Source organism: Canis lupus, chromosome 6 (assembly GCF_003254725.2).
Source record: "Canis lupus dingo isolate Sandy chromosome 6, ASM325472v2, whole genome shotgun sequence".
Lineage (NCBI taxonomy): Eukaryota > Metazoa > Chordata > Mammalia > Carnivora > Canidae > Canis > Canis lupus.
In genome coordinates, this window is record NC_064248.1 from 54,225,654 (window position 1) to 54,238,934 (window position 13,281).

The 13,281-nt window shown below is 44.7% G+C and overlaps 1 protein-coding gene across 8 annotated transcripts in view; it reads right to left on the minus strand.

Moving 5' to 3' along the window:
* SLC44A3 (solute carrier family 44 member 3) overlaps positions 1 to 13,281 on the minus strand; it is a 111,901-nt gene that overhangs the window by 31,663 nt on the left and 66,957 nt on the right. The window lies entirely within an intron of this gene.

Here is a 13,281-nt window from a genome sequence, read left to right on the forward strand (position 1 = left end):
GAAGACAGGGTAGTGGAAAACACCCAAGCTGAACAGCAAAAAGAAAAAAAAACATTTAAAAAATGAGGATAGGGTGCCTGGGTGGCTCAGTGGTTGAGGATCTGCCTTCAGCCCAGGGCGTGATCCCAGGTCTGGGAATCGAGTCCCACATCAGGCTTCCTGCATGGAGCCTGCTTCTCCCTCCGCCTGTGTCCCTGCCTCTCTCTGTGTGTCTCTCATGAATAAATAAATAAGATCTTAAAAAAAAATTAAAAATGAGGATAGGTCAAGGGATGTCTTCAATAGCATCAAGTAAACAAACATTACAGGGGTTCTAGAAGGAGAAGAGAGAGAAAGGGTAAAAAAACAGAACAAAACAAAACTTATTTGAAGGGCACCTGGGTGGCTCAGTTGGTAAGTGTCCAACTCTTGATTTCGGCTCAGGTCGTGATCTCAGGGTTGTGACATTGAGTCCCATGCTGGTCTCCACACTGGACATGGAACCTACTTAAGATTCTCTCTTTCCTTTCCCCTCTGCCCTTCCAGCCCTCCTTAAACAAAATAACAACAACAACAAAATTTATTTGAAGAAATAATGGCTGAACGCTTTCCTAATCTGAGGAAAGAAACAAACATCCAAGTTCAGGAAGTACAGAGAGTGCCCAACAAGATGTACCCAACAAGATCCACACCATGATGCATAATTTATTGTCAAAGATTAAGGATAAAGAGAGAATTTTAAAAGCAGCAAAAGAGAAGCAACTAGTAACATACAAAGGGAGACCTCATAAGACTATCAATTGATTTTTCAACAGAAACCTTGCTAGCCAGAAGAAAGTGGCATGGTATATTCAAAGTGCTGAAAGGGAAAAACGTACAATCAAGAATACTCTACCCTGCAAGGTTATCATTCAGAATTGAAGGAGAAATTGAGAGTTTCTGAGACAAAGAAAAGTTAAGTGAGTTCATCACCACAAAACTGGTCTGACAAGAAGCATTAAAGTAACTTCTTTAAGTGGAGAATGAAAGACCATAGTAAGCAGAAAGTTATGAAAGGAAAAAATTTCACTGGTAAAAGCAAACATACAGTAAAGGCAGTAAAATAATTACTTATAAAGTTAATATGAAGGGTAAAAGACAAAAGTAGTAAACTCAATTATATCTAAAAAATTAGCTAAGGGGACTCAAAATAAAAAGATGTAAAATATAACAACATATATATATAAAAGATTAGAGAGGGTAAAGAAGAAGTTATTTTAGAATATGTGTGAACTTAAGTGACCATTAGTTTAATATAGACTGCCTTATACTTAGGATGTTATAATATGAACCACGTGGTGACCACAAAACCCTATAATAGATACACACAAAATAAAGTAAAAGAAAGCCAAACATAACAGTAACAAAAGTCACCAATTACAAAGAAAGAGGGCAGGAGAAAAAGAACCAGAGAACAACTACGAGAACAACTAGAAGTCAATTAACAATGACAATAAGTACACATCTATCCATAATAACTTTACATATAAATGGTCTAAATGTTCCAATCAAAAGACACAGGGTGACACAATGGATTAAAAACTAAGACCCATCTATATGCTGCCTAGAATAAACTCCCTTCAGACCTAAAGATAAATACAGACTCAAAGTGAAAGGATAAAGATACTCCATGCACATGGAAGTGAGGGGGAAAAAATAGCAATACTTGTATCAGATAAAACAGACTTTAAAACAAAGATTGTAACACTAGATAAAAAAAGGGTATTAGATAATGATAAAGGGATCAATCCAACAAGAGGAATTAAAAGTTGTGAATATCTATGTATGTACTCAATGTAAGAACACCTAGATACACAAAGCAGATATTAATAGACATAAAAGGAGAAACTGACATTAGTAAAATAACAGTAGAGACTTTAACACACACCTACATTGATGGATAAATTTCCAGGCAGAAAATCCTTAAGGAAACAATGAACATTCTATTCAAAACCAACAGAATACATAATCAAGTGTACACATTAGACCACCAAACCAGTCTCAACAGATTTAAGAAGACTGAAATCATATCATACATCTTTTTGAACCACAACACTATGAAATTAGAAATCAATTATAAGAAAAAACTGGAGAAAATACTATTGATATTTCCATAAGGAAAAGTATTTTTCACAGAACTAAGACAAATTATACAAAAATGTTTATGGAACCACAAAAGATCCCAAAGAGCTAAAGCAATCTTGAGAAAGGACAAAGCTGGAGGTATCACAATTTTAGCATTCAAGATATACTACAAAACTAAAATAATCAAATCAGTATGGTACTAGCACAAAAACAGACAATGGAATAGAGAGCCCAGACATAACCCACACTTATATGGTCAATTAATCGACAACAAATGAGGCAAGAAAATTTAATTGGGGGAAAAGACAGTCTCTTCAATAAATGATGCTGGGAAAACTAGAGAGCTAAATACAAAAGAATGAAACTGAACCACTTGCTTACATCATACACAAAAATAAAATAAAATGGATTAAAGACCTATATGTGAGACATAAAACCATAAAATTCCTAGCAGAAAACATAGGCAGTAATCTCTTTGACATTGGCCTTAGCAACGTGTTTCTAGATATATCTCCTGAAGCAAGGGAAGCAAAAGCAAACATAAACTATTGGGATTACACCAAAATAAAAAGCTTTTGTACAGTAAAGGAAATAATCAACAACAACAAAAAAGGGAACTTACTGAATGGAAGATTTTTGCAAATGACATATCTAATAGAGGGTTAGTATCCAAAATACTAAAGAACTTTTACAACTCAACACTAAAATATCAAATCATTCAATTAAAAAATGATCAGAGGACCTGAATAGACATTTTCCCAAAGACATACAGATGGCCAACAGATGCATGAAAAGATGCTCTGCATCACTCATCACCAAGGAAATGCAAGTCAAAACCACAATGAGGTCTCACCTCACACCTGTCAGAATGGCAGGGATCAAAGACAAGAAACAAGCATTGGCAAGGATGTGAAGAAAAAGGAACACTTGTGTGCTCTTGGTGGGAATATAAACTGCTGCAGCTGCTGTGGAAATCAGTATAGAGGTTCCCCCCCAAATTAAAAATAGTAATGTCATTATCCAATAATTGCACGAGTAGGTATTTATTTTTCTAAAGAAAATGAAAGCATTAGGGGCTCCTGGGTGCTCAGTAGGTTAAGCATCTGCCTTTAAAGCTCAGGTCATGGTGCTGGAGTCCTGGGATCCAGTCCCGCATCGAGCTCCCCGCTCAGTGGGGAGTCTACCCCTCCCTCTTCCTCTGCCACCTTCCTCCCCTACTTGTGCTGTGTCTCTCAAATAAATAAAAAATCTTTTAAAAACCTCACTAATTAAAAAAGATATATGCACCCCTATGTTTATTGCAGCATTATTTATAAGTGCCAAGATATGGAAGCAATCCAAGTGTCCACCAATGGATAAAGGAGATTATTACCCAGCTATCAAAAATCATCAGGTCTTGCCCCTTATAACAACATGGATGGACCTAGAGGGTATTATGCTAAGTGAAATAAATCAGAGAAAGACGAATACGTATGATTTCACTTACACACGGAATCTAAAAAACAAAACAAACAAAAAGCAGAAACAGACCCCCAAATACAGACAACTGGTGGTTGCCAGAGGGAGAGGGAGGTAACACGGCTGAGGAGGAGTGGGAGATACAGACTTCCAGTTAGGGAGTAAATAGGTCGGGGGCTGTAGGGCACAGCATAGGGAATAGAGCCAACGGTATTTATTGCATCAGTGTTGTATGGGGACAGATGGGAGTCACGCTGTGGTGAAGCAAAGCATAACATACAGTTGTTAAATCACTACGTTGCACCCTCGAAACTAATGTAATACTGTGTGCCAACCCGACTTCAGTAATAATTTTTCAGAAAAAAAAGAATTAAGATAGAGACTTAAAGGCAATTTTGTCTCCCTAGTGAGTAATTTCTAAAAACTAAGGAAAAAAGCAGGAGGAGGTTAGAGAAAGTGAGAGTCCCCTTCACACTTTGTCCCACCTCCTGATTTTAGTGAGTTTCATTATTAACCGGCACCTCACAGTGTCTGCGGGGTCCCTCATGATCCCTCTGCTGCAAACCGTGTTCCTTCAGCCAAGACGCTCTCACAGAGCCCCCTGCTCTCTCTGTGAAGCTGATATTTGTTGAATGATGAAAGATGCTTTTGGCAAACCCAAGAATGCTTTCCAAATAATATTTCTTCATACAAAACCCAAAGTCACTCGATCGGTACATTTGTTCTTTTGGCAGAAAGTTAGGATTAAAAGGCACCCCCCTCCCCACATCACCCAGGAAAATCCTCTCATTTTACCGATGAGGAAAAGGAAATCTCAACATGCTAGGTGACCAGGCAAAGGTGACAAAAATGGAACATGGATTAGGTGTTCATGGCCAGCGCCCCTTCTACAGAAATCCAGAAAAAGCCAAACCAGGCAACTGCATCTTGCTGAGCCTGACCTGTCCATTTGGTGTGTGACCAAGGCACTGCACCCTGCCATGAAAACCCACCAGAACCACAGTTAGAGTAAGAATGACGTGCAGGATGCAGGGCTGTGAAGGAAGTGCTGCCTTGGTCCAAGACACCCTTCACCATCGCAGGGGGCTCTCGCATCCATTCAGCTCATTGACCTGTGCACCGTCAGTGCAGGGACTGACCCAGGCAGAAGGGAGCCTTGATCTTCCAGGGGGCCGGATGGAGCTTGCACATCTGTGACATGGGAAATGCCTGCTCTGTTGTTTTGACTTCAGGCTTTATCAGATAGAAGATTAAATAGATGGGCCGTCCCGGGTTAGTGAAGACCACGGGTTTCCTGTCCCCCTCACCCTTCTCTTTGACAAGAAACTCCAGACAGCACAGTGAAGCCACTAAGGCCCCCGATTTGCAGTCCGATGGAGCTTACCCCCCTCGGGAAGCGCTGGGCCTGTTTCCTCGCTTGTACAAACGGGGAAATACGACCTGATACACAGCATTCCCGAGAGGATAAACCCAGGCTGTGTATGTCAAATGTTTAGGGGGTGCCCTGCGTACTGTAAAAGCACAAGAGATGGCTGTTATTTATAGACTTTAGGAGGCGGGTTCTTTAGCACCATAAGAAAATGTCACACTTCTCTGATCTGAAGCTCAGGACTGTGGAGCTGTCAAGAGGAGATGGAGCACGGAAATGGGCAAGTGTACATGTTTTCATATACCCTGTGGTTTTGGGAGATAGTTTTAAGTCACATGTCTGTCCCTCCCTGAACACGTTTTTGGGGGACACAGGGCTGGTGAGGCAAAGCCTGACCTGTATGAGAAAGGCCTGCTGACAGAGGGCCAGGTCGTCGACGGAAAGGTCACTGGTTGCAGAGAACGATTGTTGTTTGTACCATAACCTGGTCCGGTTTGCAGCAAAAAACTCATAAGCGAAATGCATTTGCTGAAAGACACTATAATAACAGATCCTTTCTTCCTGAAGCTTCAGAAGACTATCCGACCTGCCCCTTTAGCCTCCTCCGTCCAAGGGCACTTCTCGGAAATCAGTTTCCCTGGAAGTTGGTCAAGGTGGTGGAGGCACAGTCCTAGTGAGAACGGGTAGCTCTTGCAAGCTTGTATTTCTGTTTCCTTTAGTCCCTCCCTTCTACATCTTAGCAGAAGCCAGGGCTGGTGCTGAGAAAGTTCAGGGCCTCCTCTTCCATCATCCTTCCATCCACGGACAAGGTTAGGGCTGGGGACAGGGCACCCAGCCAGGTCAGTAGCCCGCTGTTCTTGGGACCTCACCAAGTTTCTGGGTTGCCACCTTGATGGAGGCGGGACGTGGGCCTGGCAGACAGGCGCAGGGCGCCCTTCCCCGCCCCCACTGCGCTGCGTCCTGACATCCTGACCAAGGCATCTGGCCTCAGCTGTCTCATAGCCCAAATGAATGCAAGTCTAGCAAATGCTCCTCCCTGCCCCGCCCTGACGCCAACTGAGGCATTCTGTAAAAGGCGAAAGGAGGGGGAAGATGAACCCACTTGAAGAAGTGTCAAAGCCTGGATCCGCTTGCCAAGACTCTTAGGAACTGCCTAGCCCCACCTAGATCAGGAAACAAATTGAACTAAATTCCCTGAATTGCTTCTTTTGCTAGTTTTCACAGCCCCTGCTTCTCAGTCATCTCTTGAGATGGGACTGCGAATGGAAGGAGTGTCTGGGGGTGTGGGGGGGACACCTGGGTGGCTCAGTGGTTGAGCATCTGCCTTCAGCTCAGGCCATGATCCTGGGGTCCTGGGATCCAGTCCCACATCCGCCTCCCCGAAAGAGAGGCTGCTTCTCCCTCTGCCCATGTCTCTGTGTCTCTCATGAATAAATAAATAATTTTTTTTAAAAGGAAGGAGTGTCCAGCTACCCCAAGTATATGTGTGATGGCTTCCTCTGTTCTCTTGACCTCTGTTTCTTTTTCCCGTGTACTTTCTCCTTTTCCTCTTCATCACATGCCCCACTCAGGCTCTGTGCTCATTCCCTTAGGTGAGGTTAGGAGGCTCTTGAGGGGTGGGGGCACGAAGACACCCAGTCTGCAACTCTTATTAGCTTTTGCTTTCCAAAATTTTAAGCTCTTTAAGCTCTTACCTATCAATGGAGAAGGTGAAGGAAGAGGATTCTCAGTTTGAACGAAATGTCTCAGAGTGCAGTATTTCTTCCAACCCTAGATTAGAAAAGGAGACTTCCCTGGGCTGAAAGGAGGGAAAAGAGATCTGTAAGCCTGACCAGGAGTCCAGGTCTCTCTCTCTCTCCTCTCTCTCTCTCTCTCTCTCTTTTTTTAGCAGAGCGTGGAGAAATGGCAAGACTCTGAAGGGAAGTGCCCACTCCTAGGGTCTGATTTGCCAGGGGGAAAGGGGCTCCAGAGACATAGGGCTTTCAGTGCTAAAACCAGAGCATTCCAGACAAAGTGGGAGGATTGGTTAACTAACCACTGCATAGCCAGGCAGACAAGACTGTGAGGGGCCTTGCAAAAGATGCCTGCTTCCCAAGTAAAGCCTGAAGATGGGATCTATGGACAGAAAAGGGGAATGTCTCAAGGACAACTCATGTGTACTAATGCTTGGGGATACCTGAAATTTCCTATAAGCCCATGCTGGGAGAGCCCAAGAATACCAGCTGATATTTACTGCCAATCCAGTGTAATGAGAGCTCAAGATCAGAAGTTAGGTTAAGACACATGATACAGTATTTCCTGCACATCTGAGTGTGTGACTGAGAGTCACACCCATGTGGGAGTCAATCAAAGATGATAGGCAGAGGCCAGTAGCCAGAGCACCGTCAGATTCCAGCTTGCAGCAGAATGTGAATTAGTCACTGGGGCACTGAAGTGGCTTTTATTTCCTCAACCACTGGGACTCACACCTTTCAGATTTTTCTCTATGAAGGCATCCTTTAGTCCCCGGGCAATAATCACTTCTTCCTCCTAACCAGTCTGAATCTCTAGAACAAGGACAACTGGAGGATGATAGTACAGGATTGTCCTCCCTGTCACTGTCTTGCTTAGAAAGGAATGGAAGAGAGGAGGGGAAGGCATGGGTTCAGAGGTGGGCATTCTGAGTCCTCTGACAGTAACTATTCCAGGGGCAGTCCCAGATGGAGAAAAATGACATCAGGAAACCTGCTTTCCATCACGGGAAGATTGGATTTGGGATACGAGCTACTTAATGGTTTAATTTCATTTCCCACACTAAATGAATTTGGGAAATGTTGAAGCTAATCTATATATAATCTTTACAATTTTTAAAGTTTTTACTTAAACTCCAGTTAACATGCAGTGTATCATTGGTTTGGGGTGTACAATACACTGATTCAACACTGCTATACAATGGCCAGCGTTCATCACAAGTGCGCTCCTTAATCCCCATCACCTCTGGGGGGACGGGTTAAATAACGCTTACATTTCTCAAGCACTTAGGGTACTGCTGAGCACTTGAGCTGTGAAAGTTCCTTTTATTCTGAACCACCTCCCCAACCCGGCTCCCACCCCAGCTGGGAATCCCAGATGATGGCGGGTCCAGCCTCAGTGGCCCGACCAGCATGGTGCCCACAGCAGACATGAGCAGATGGGAAGGACACAGGAGTTCCTCTGCAGCTGCCACAGCCCCACATCGAATACTGTTCACCAGAGCGGTGTTTTCGTGTGTTACCTGCTTCCTTATTTGTGAGGAAATTGGATTTTGCTAACCTCAAAAGTACTTTCTATAGACCAGAGTTAAAAACACATGCAACCTCCCTCAGAATACTTGCAGGGTCGCTAGAGCATGCCACGGTGAGAAGGCCCAAAGAGCTTTAGGGGTTGCTTCATCTTGTACAGGATGCTCAGGCTTGTGAACACCGTCGTATAGTAAAGCAAGTGATGATTTCTTGCAACAGATGACCTATGAACCAGTATGGCCGGAAAAAGTCCTAATTGCCCTTGACAGGCAATGACACAATGGCCCGGGACTGCTGAAAAATGGGAGTGAAGAAGAAAATGAGTGCTAGATGCAGAAGAGAAGGGGCCGAATGGATTGCTGTGCAAGGTGTGTTTTTCAACCTCAGGCCACATCATTTCTTATCTGCTGGCCATGGGTTTGGATTGGAATGCTGACTTTCCCTCACTATCACCCTTCATGAGGGGGAAGCCTGGGCCACTCTTAGCAATTCAACCACTCCGAACAAGTCATTAATGCAATGGTCCTGGGAAGAGAAAGGTATATTTCGGGACTTCCCTATGGATGCTGATACACTTCTAACTGAGCAGCCTTTGTGAATAACCCCAGAAGCTCTGCACTACTCTAAGTGCATAGGAAAGAATCAGAGCCCATCACTTGGTGGGCTGGTGATCATGAAAATGAACTTCATTTATTCAGTACATACCTCTACATGCCAGGCATGAAACTAACAGTTTTGCAAACATTACCTATTAATTATCTCTAATAATCCTAGGAGATAGGTGGTGCTGTACCCAAGTTGTCTGGCACATGGCAGATTTCCAATATTTGGTGAATGAATGAATGAATAAATGAAAGTCACTAAACCCTCTCTTTCCCCTCACAAAAGAAACTAACACTTACAGAACATATGCTGAGCCAGACAGCATGCTATAATCTGTGTACTGACTTAGTTGGCCTTCTCACTGCCTAGGAGGTGGGTTTAAGAATTTTGCTTTAAATATGGGGTTTGTCCAATGTCACACAGTAAGTGGGAGAGCTATAATTCAAGCTCAGACCTGTCTGCCTTCTTCCCACTTTATCAAACTACTAGGAAATGGGTATATGGTCCAGATCCAAGGAGAGGGGAGAGGGGAGGAAGAAGGAGTTCTCATAAGATGTGGATAAATGTTTGGGCACCTGGGTGGCTCAGCTGGTTAAGTGATCAACTCTTGATTTCAGCTCGGGTCATGATCTCAGGGTCCCGGAACTGAGACCTGTATCAGGCTCCCTGCTGAGTGGCGAGTCTGCTTGTCTCCCTCTGCCCCCTCTGCCTCTCCCCCTGCTCACAAGTACACGCTCTCTCTCCCTCACAAATAAATTAATAAATCTTAAGAAAACGAGGTGGATAAAGGTCTTTCAGAAAAAAGGGAGAGCTAAAGTGTAAGAAGAAGAGAAAAATCTTGGAGAAGGAAGCTGAGGGCTCAGAACCATTAATAAGAGGGGAGATCCCATCCTTCCCAGGATCTAAATGTTCCCCAGCCTTTTGCCCTAGAAGCATGAAACTGACTTCCATGTTGTGTAAGGAACGGGATAGATATCCCTATAGTTGTGTTTAAAAGCTAAGCCAGGGCAGCTCACATCATGTAATGTGGTGTATTTGTCTGTCTCCAGTGTCTCAGTGATGCTTGTGAGGGCAGAGGGAGAGAAGAACACAAGGTAGAGTAGAGGAGAAAAAGCACTGCCCACTGCGTGACCCTGGTTGAGACTTTCAAGCCTTCTGGACCCCAGATTCTGCTGTAATGAGGGAAGGGTGCCCCATGATCTCTACAGTTTCAGGGTCTGAGTTCCTACCCTACAGAAGGAGTGCCCTAGTGGACTGAGGAAGACCTGGGTTTGAATCCTGGTGTCGGGTACCTCTATTTGTGTCTCCATGGCCAGGGACCTCCTTTAGGGTAACAATTCTCATTTGCTCCCAGAGAGGGGAATATGACTTAAGGGACTGGTGAATGTTGGGGGAGCAGCAGAGCTCAGGCTGGCTCAGCCCTTTGTCATTCTCTTTGGTAGCCTCCTATCACTAAGAGTGCACCTTCTCAGCATCTTGGTGGTAAGCTTGCAGGAGAGACCCCAAAGGCAGGTCTATACTGTTGGCTGGTCCTGGGAGAAGGTGAGCTGGGCTCTCTGTTTCAGGAATGAGACATTAATAAGCTGTTCCTACAATGCATTTTCTGACACATTCCCTAGGCACTCAAGGTGGTTTTAAAAATGTTTTAACACATTTAAAATTTTTAATTTTCATTTAAAAAATATATAGATTTTTTTATTTATTTGAGAGAGAAAGAGAGTTTGTGTGTGTGAGCAGGGGGAGAGGCAGAGGAGGAGAGGGACAAGCAGACTCCAAGCTGAGCATAGAGCCTGACATGAGGCTCAATCCCAGGACCCTGAGATCAAGACAGCCCAAACCAAGAATCGGATGCTCAACTGACTAAGCCACCCAGGCAACCCTTAACACATTTTTTAAAAGACTTCATTTTTAACTAATCTCTACACCTAACATGGGGCTCAAACTCACAATTCTGAGATCAAGAGTCACATGTTCCACCTACTGAACCACGAAAGTGCCCCTCAAGGTTTAATCTTTATCTGTTTGACTCTTGTGTCTCTTGGTTGTTCAGAACTTGCACAAGGGAAAAGGAATGATTTATTAGATCTGCAAAACTTCAACATTTAGCTCTGTTACTTTCCTCCTGCCCCAGAGCAGGCTGTTACTTAACTTCTCTGAATCTAAGTACATCATCTTAGAGAAAAGAAAAGAAAAGAAAAGAAAAGAAAAGAAAAGAAAAGAAAAGAAAAGAAAAGAAAAGAAAAGAAGGATAATAATCATAGCATGCTCACAGGACTATTTGCGAGGATGAAGATGGTCAATACATGTAGCTAGCACGGTGCTTGGCACATGCAAGTGCCCAGTAAATGGAGGTATTCCTGTCTTCAGGAGTTACATGCCATGGACAGTCAGAGTAACTAACGCCTAATACTCGGTTGCCTCTCAGGAGGGTTTTCTGATTAGCTAAGGGCTGCATGCACAACTTACCCTCCCTTCCCCATGGTGACACAGTCATTCACTCAACAGACATTAATTGCCTCTCTGAGAGGGCAGAAACATTTCAAGTCAGGAAGGACGTCAGAGTCCAACCATCTTAAGATGGCAGCTGTTCAATGGGCCTCACCCCAAAAGGAGGAGAGGCTTCTAGAGCCCACATGGGGAAGATGGCTTTAGGGCCTCACCCTCCTGAGCCCTGACCCTTGTAATACGCCCACAGCAGGTGGGAGCTGGGCTCCAGAGAGGCTGCTCCCAAGAAGGCACATAAAGCCATGGCCCGAAGCACAGCAGGTTCAGAGCCACGTGCCAGGAAACCTGAGGCTACAGTTAGTTTGCCTGCAGACAGTCTGGGTCCCCTGACAAATAGGTGTCTCAATTCCTTTCTATCTAAAGCCAGGGTAGTAGCATTTGCCACCAAACAGCTGGGCTGTGAGGATTACCATCGTCTATAAATGGGCCTTAATGCAAACTATCATATTGACACACATGTTAGCTTTTTCCTAAAACATGCACACTTGGGCACACCTCTCCAAGGCCCTCCCCATCAGCTGGCTGCCCCCAGAATAGCTGGGGAGTGGCAGGATCCAGAGCCACTGCTGTCATTGAGAGAATGGCCTCCTGGACATTCTGTGAGGAGGCCACCTATCATGGTGACGTCAGCTACCGAAAGCACCGTATCCTCTTAAGAAACTTTGCATCATTTTCATAATCTAGTGAGAGAAGTTGCACAATATCCATTCCTTTTTTTTTCTCCTCCTGATTTGTACGTGCTGCCCTGGGGAGAGAGGAGTCGTCACTGGAGATCTGCCAGTTGGCTTGGGATGAACCAAAACCTGACAGAGACAGGTCACTGAGTGCCTTTGCTATTGACGGGACTATGAGAAAGAGGATCATTGAAACTGAGCTAACTGCAAGGAAAGCCTGCAGTGGGGAGAGAAGGCTTTCAGATATTACAAAATCAGGCCTGCCACAAAGGCTTGGAAGACAGAGACCAACATTATGTGCACTGAAAAAAAGGATGTGGCAGGCTGTGTGGGTTGTAGGAGTGGGCCACAAAGTAGAGAGGGGAGGGATGCATGTGTTTTTCAAGCAGCAGTGAGTTTTTCTCTGTGCTGGACTAGACAACATCATCTGGGGCCTTTCTGACCTGTCTATCTGTCAAGAAGACAGGAAGCCATGGGCATTTCTGATCAACTTAGTGTCACATACCCAACAGATGCCAAAGGACAGTAGGCTGGTAGCTTTATGGCCCACATGAAGGTAGACATGAGTCGTCTTGTCTTCTCCTCAAGTGGCTGACCAGGGCATGCAGCAGAGGTGCATGGGACATGAAGCTGCCAGATGTTACAGGGCTCTCTACCCACGAAGCTGACTGAGGTGACTGGCGTCTCACCAGCATCTGGTCACCAATCATTTTATGTGTTTGCTCCTATCACTGTGTGACAGCAATACTGGGGGAGCCGCTGTGAGGGGATGCAGCTAGATGGCCCCTCACATGCTCAGTGTACCCACAGAATTCAGAGGCTGGAGATCTGGGCAACGTAAACCATCGCTTGTGGCTCTTTGTGATCCCAGGGCAAGTCTTCAGCATGGATAAGAAGTATGATGTGAAAAAAACAGCTTGTCATTTGGAACCTGAGAGACACACAGTTCACACTTTGACCGCTCTACGATGCGGCAGTGTGACCACCGCGTGGCCCACCCTTCGGCTGGGCACCACAAGAGTCAGAAAGCTACATTCTCATTCTGCAGAAGCCCAGGAAGGTGGAAGGATTCACCCCAGGGCCACAAAGTAGGCAGAAGCCAACTGCCTGCCTCACCTAGGAGCTCTTCCCAGGGGACTGGAGTGGAAATAGTCGTTCTCAAATGGTTTGCCCTCAGGCCACAGCTCTCTTCCCAAGCCCATTCCTACTTCTGCTGCAAGAACGAAGGATTGAAGAGGAATGCAATGCTCAACATGATAGAGAGACAATGAATTAAACAGGAGCCAAATAGTCAACGGAAGTAAAATGC